The sequence below is a fragment of the Neovison vison genome, chromosome 1 (assembly GCF_020171115.1).
Source record: "Neovison vison isolate M4711 chromosome 1, ASM_NN_V1, whole genome shotgun sequence".
NCBI classification, from domain to species: Eukaryota; Metazoa; Chordata; class Mammalia; order Carnivora; family Mustelidae; genus Neogale; species Neogale vison.
Genome location: NC_058091.1, coordinates 114,831,514 through 114,837,570, shown reverse-complemented (window position 1 = coordinate 114,837,570; position 6,057 = coordinate 114,831,514). Strand labels below are relative to the sequence as shown.

At 43.1% G+C, this 6,057-nt stretch overlaps 1 long non-coding RNA gene across 1 annotated transcript; it reads right to left on the bottom strand.

Moving 5' to 3' along the window:
• Nucleotides 1-1,078: 1,078 nt before the first annotated feature.
• Nucleotides 1,079-5,034, bottom strand: LOC122899802. The gene is made up of 3 exons (XR_006383145.1): nucleotides 4,939-5,034; nucleotides 3,360-3,541; nucleotides 1,079-1,336 (listed from the first exon to the last, which is right to left on the bottom strand). It is a non-coding gene; the product is annotated as an uncharacterized LOC122899802 (long non-coding RNA).
• Between the last annotated feature and the right edge of the window lie 1,023 nt (nucleotides 5,035-6,057).

Here is a 6,057-nt window from a genome sequence, read left to right as displayed (position 1 = left end):
TCTACCTTCAGCTCAGGTCATGATCCCAGGGTCCGGGATTGAGGCCCACATCAGGTTCCCTGCTCAGTGGGGAGTCTTCATCTCCCTTTGCCTGCCTACCTCTCTCTCTCTGACAAGTAAATAAATAAAATCTTTAAAAAAAAAAAAAAAGAGTATGAGGCACAGAGGATGCAGAAACAACCGTAAATAAGACTTTGTGTGCAAAATACACACTATCTGCACATATAGCCCCTACTTTTGGAGATTTTATAATCTAATGGGGTACAGGAAAGTAAACTATTTTGAAGGAAAAAGTAACTGTTTATCAACATTCAATTAAATGGGTTCTATAAATAGTATTCAAAATATGAAATTCAGGGGGCACCTGGGTGGCTCAGTGGGTTAAGCCGCTCCCTTCGGCTCAGGTCATGATCTCAGGGTCCTGGGATTGACGCTGCATTGGGCTCTCTGCTCAGTGGCGAGCCTGCTCCTCCCTGCCCCCCGCCCGCCTCTCTGCCTACTTGTGATCTCTGTCAAATAAATAAATAAAATCTTTAAAATAAATTAAAAAAATCTTAATCTAATGAAAAGAGCTGGGGCCTGGGAGTCAATGATTTCAGACTCTCCCATTAACTACTTCACTCCTTCATTTGCTAAATGTATTATTGAGCACTTACTGTGTGCCTCGGTAGGCTGTTCTAGGTACCAGGCATGCAGAAGGGAATCAAGCCAAGTCCCTGTCCTGAAGATTTTTTTCTAGTGGAGGGGAGATTGACAATAAAGAAGTCAAGGTAGAGTTTGGCAGATGGAGATGAGAGCTATGGAGGGGATTGGGGAGTGTGGCAATGGGGGCGAAGTAAGGGGTTCTCAGAGATGACTTATATCAGAATCACCTAGGAGTAAGACTCTTGTTAAAATACAGACTGAGGGGCACCTGAGGGGCACCTGGGTGGCTCAGTGGGTTAAAGCCTCTGCCTTCGGCTCCGGTCATGATCCCAGGGTCCTGGGATCGACACCCACATCGGGCGCTCTGCTCAGTGGGGAGCCTGCTTCCTCCTCTCTCTCTCTGCCTGCCTCTCTGCCTACTTGTGATGTCTCTGTCAAATAAATAAATAAAATCTTTAAAAAAAAAAAATAAATAAAACGTGACTCCTGACCCCAGCAAGGATAAGGATTTTGTTGTGTCCTAATGAGGGCTTCGAACCTTGTTGAGGAGGGAGGTGGGTGTCGGAGAGAGAAGAATGTCATCTGCTAAGTGCCTGGATGGCCAGGAATGTGTGGGAAGTACTTTATCGTTCCAAATGTGTTTTTGTCAATTAATCAGCATCAGCCCTTCCTTTCAGGAAGCAAAGACCTGCTGGAAAAGAACAGAAAATACAAAATCAATCTAGTTTAGCAGTTTGTTTTTGCTGTGTGTTACCCTGAACTTAGGGATTTTGCTTCCTGATCTACATATAAAAAATATGAAATGACCCAAACACATGCTCTTTTCCTCCCTCCCCTTCTCTCTTCCTGAGCAAGAGTGGGTTACTTGGTATTGACTGAGAAGAAGCCTGTTTTCTTTGAATGGGATGAAAAATATCCGTGTTCTTCAGGGATGCCTGGATGGCTCAGTCTGTTATGTGCCTTCAGCACAGGTCATGATCTCAGGGTCCTGGGATTGAGTCCTGCATCCCACTCCCTGCTCAGCAGGGAGCCTGCTTCTCTCCTGCCTGTCACACCCCTTGTATTCTCTCTCTCTCTCTCTGAGACAAATAAATAAATAAAATTTTTTAAAAAATTTGTATTCTTCAGACCTTTAAATTGTGAGGACTCCTATGAGACTCCTTCCCTTATCACCTTCCAAAGTCCTGTAGTTCTTGGTGTCTGACCTGCTTGTTCTGGTTTTCAGTCAAATTTTGGTATTTTTTTTTGTTTTTACCTGTTTTTTTAATTTTGAGGTTTTATTTATTTATTTATTTATTTGAGAGAGAGCGAGACAGAGAGAGCGTAAGCACGGGGAGGGGCAGAGGGCGAAGCAGAGTCTCCACTGAGCATGTAGCCATACACAGGGCTTGATCCCAAGACTCTGGCATAATGACCTGAGCAAAATGCAGACACTTAACTGAGTCACCCAGGTGCCCCCAAATTTTATATTTGTACTTGATTTTCCTAGGTTAATCCAGTGTCAACCCTTCCTTTCTGGAACATGCTGATAATTCAAAAACACATAAAACCCACCTCTCAGCACCAGGCTAATAATCCTCCCAGCTCATGTTTATTTAGGACAGTTAACACTAGGAGCATTTTGTTAGAAACGATGGCACCAATCTCAAAAGGACTGAGCAAAACACATGGATCTTAGGGTTCATCTGGTCTAATGCCCTCATTTAACAGACGAGAGGCAAGAGCTATAGGAAAAGTGTGAGACCTGCTTCCAGCCAGTCCGAGGATGCTGTAACCTAAATCTTCAGATGAGTTTCCTCCCTTGATGCTACCTACTTGCAGTGCTTCTGACAACCTGTGTGTGTATCATTCAGGAATGTATCCACACTCTTCTCAAATGCATTCATAGTTTCGTATCTTGGCCATGACGCATTATCAAGATGTATATTTACAACCACAGCAAAGAGCTATCATTAGCCAAAATGGCACCAGTACAAACTCTGTTAGCTGTTTTGGTCTATGACCAGCATGATTTTTTTTAGATTTTAAAATGGAAATAACTTTATATTCTTATGGTTATATGATTAAAAAGTTGGTTACCACATGGTTATATTAAAAAAAAAAAAATCTTGTTCCTGGGATGCCTGGCTGACTCCGCTGGTAGAACATCTGACTCTTAATTTCAGGGTCGTGCATTCAAGCCCCACACTGGGCATAGAGCCTACTTTTTAAAAAATTAAGTTAAAAAATAATAAAAACCTTAGAGGGTGCCTGGCTGGCTCAGTTAGCGGAACATGCAACTCCTGATCTCAGGGTTGTAAGTTTGAGCCCCACATTGTTTACAGATATTACTTTAAAATAAAATAAAAAAAAATTTTTTTTTTTAATTTTGTTTATTTGACAGAGACAGACACAATGAGAGGGAACACACACTGGGGGAGTGGGAGAGGGAGAAGCAGGCTTCCCAATGTGCAGGGAGCCTGATATGGAGCTCAATACCAGGACCTTGGGATCATGACCTGAGCAGAAGGCAGACGTTTAATGACTGAGCCACCCAGGTGCCCTAAAATAAAAATCTTTAAAAACAAAAATCTAATTCCTTCAGCCATTGTTAAAATATTAGGGTATATCCTTCCAGACATTGTGAAGTACAAAAAGTGATGCATATTCTTTCCCCCCAATGCAAACCTTACAAATATGTATAAAGCACAAAATGGAAATTCTCCTCATTTTACCTCCATCTTTGTAGAGGGCAAAATTCTTAGATGGCTCCCAAGATTTCCTGTCTCCTTGGCGTGCATGTCCTTGACATCCAGGAGCGTTGAAGAAGAGGGATTTTACTCATGGTAGTTAACAGCATAGACTGTATGAGCTGGACCTAATCACATGAGCCCTTTAAAATCAAAGTTTTCTCCGGCTGATGGAAGAGGAAATGAGAAGTTCACAAGATGAGAAGGATTAGACACACCTGATGGAAGGGACCACCTGACACTGTGGACAGCTTCTGGGAGCTAAGAGCAAGCAGCCCTCACTGACTGGCAGCAAAAAAATGGAACCTCATGGGGCACCTGGGTGGCTCAGTGGGTTAAGCCGCTGCCTTCGGCTCAGGTCATGATCTCAGGGTCCTGGGATCGAGTCCCGCATCGGGCTCTCTGCTCAGCAGGGAGCCTGCTTCCCTCTCTCTCTCTCTCTCTCTGTCTGCCTCTCCATCTACTTGTGATTTCTGTCAAAAAATAAATAAAATCTTAAAAAAAAAAAAATGGAACCTCCATTTTACAAGTAAACGTAATTCTACCTGTAACCAGTCTGGTTGCCAACTCCCATGACGGGGGGAGGGGGTGGGGGGCCAGCAGGGTGTACCTTCCCCACACCACCAAGCAATTCTCAGACACCAGCTGGAGATCTATCCTACAATCAATACAATTCTTTTTTTTTTCTTTAAGTTGTTGTTTTAAGTAATCTCTACACCCAACATGGGGCATAAATACACAACCCTGACATCAAGAGTTACATGCTGTGGTGCGTGCCTGGATGGCTCAGTTGGTTAAGCACCTGACTTCTGGTCTTAGTTCAGGTCATGATCCCAAAGGTTTTAAGATGGAGCCGTGCACCTGGCCCTGTGCTCAGTGTGGACTCCGCTTCAGATCATCTCTCCCTCTGTCTGACTTACTCCCCCTCTCGCCCTCAAAAAAAAAAAAAAAAAAAAAGAGTCATGTGTTTCACTGACTCAGCCGGGCAGGCGCCCCACCCACTTTTTGAAAAAGTTAGCTCTTTGCCCAATGCAGAGCTTGAGCTTACAACCCAGAGACCAAGCGACTTACACTCTGCAGACTGAGCAAGCCAGGCACTCAATTCCGGAAGAATATATATATATATATTCCAGAAGAATATAATATCCGGAAGAATATATATATATATATATATATATATATATATTCCGGAAGAAGAGATATATATATTGTGTATATACTATACCCTGGAGCAGCATCAGATCCCACAGTTTAGGGGCTCATTCCTACGAGACTGTACCCCCCCAACTTGAGATGCTAGTCTCAAGCCCAGATTACCACCTCTGCTTCGGACCCATGGTTATAGATCGGAGGTTCCAACAACCCCCACCCCCTAACTTTGGGTTCAATTAATTTGCTGGAGTGGCTCATAAAACTCAGAGAAATGTATTAAAAGATTACCAGTTTATTATAAAAGGATATAACTCAGGAAGAGCTAGATGGAAGACATGCCCAAGGCAAAGTACAAGAAAAGGATGGGAAGCTTCCATACCCCTCCCAAGTGCAACACTCTCCCCAAATTTACCTGCACTGGGAAACTCCGAAACCCGTCCTTCTACGTTTTTATGGAGGACTCATAACACAACAGATTAAATCCTTCGCCCTTGGTGATTGATTCAACCTTCAGCCCTAGCCCTTCTCTGAAGGACAGCGGGTGGGACTAAAAGGTCCAACCCTCTAAACACGTGATTTGTCTCTTGGTAACCAGCCCCCACCCAGAGGCGGGGTCCCAGAATGACCTTATTAACATAACAAAAGGCATCCTTACAGCTCTCATTACTAAAACCCTCATTCCAAGGGTTTTAGGAGCTCTGTGATAGAGATTCGATGGAGACCAAATACTATTTCTTACTCTAAATCACAGCATCGCAGGCAGCTTGAATGAGTTTGGAAGTGGATTCCACATCTCCACCTGGATGACAATTGGATTTCAGCCCGTGATTCTCTGCACAGAGAACCAAGGCACTCCAGCCTGACTTCTAACCTCTGGAAACTATAAAATAATGCACTAGGTATTAGTTTCTGTCCCTGAGTTTGGTAAATAGTCATACAGTAATAGAAAACTAGTAAAACCCCAATCCCCACTTTAAGGAGGTAATCACTTAACACATTTTGGAGAAACCCTTCGAGATATTTTGGTTTTATACAAGTCTATATTTAAAGGGATCACTGCTATTACTGCAAATTGTTTTCTTCATTTGCTATGTTGTCAGCATCTTTACATGAAGCGCTTGTGTATCTTATATAGGACAAATCTGTAGAAACTTCATCAAAGGTTATGCTACTTAAAATTTTAGAAAAGTTTTCCAAATTGCCTTAAAAAAAAAAAAAAAAGACTGCGTTGATTCTCAGCCCCACCAAAAGTATATGAGTCCCTACTTTCCCATATTCTCTCCCTTATTGTGGAGGCTGAGAAAAATTAAGGCCATCCCACCTCAAGTTTAGCCTTAGCATAAGTACAGCCATCTTAGCTCCGGCAGCCATCTCAGACCCCTGTCCCCAAGGGCTAAACTTTCCCCTACTTTACTTTAGGTCTAAGGACCCCCACCCTGTTTTCATAAAAAGAACCCCCACCCTGCTTTGGTTCCAGAGACCCCCACCCTGCTTTAGTAACAGGAATCCCCACCCTGCTTTAGTAACAGGA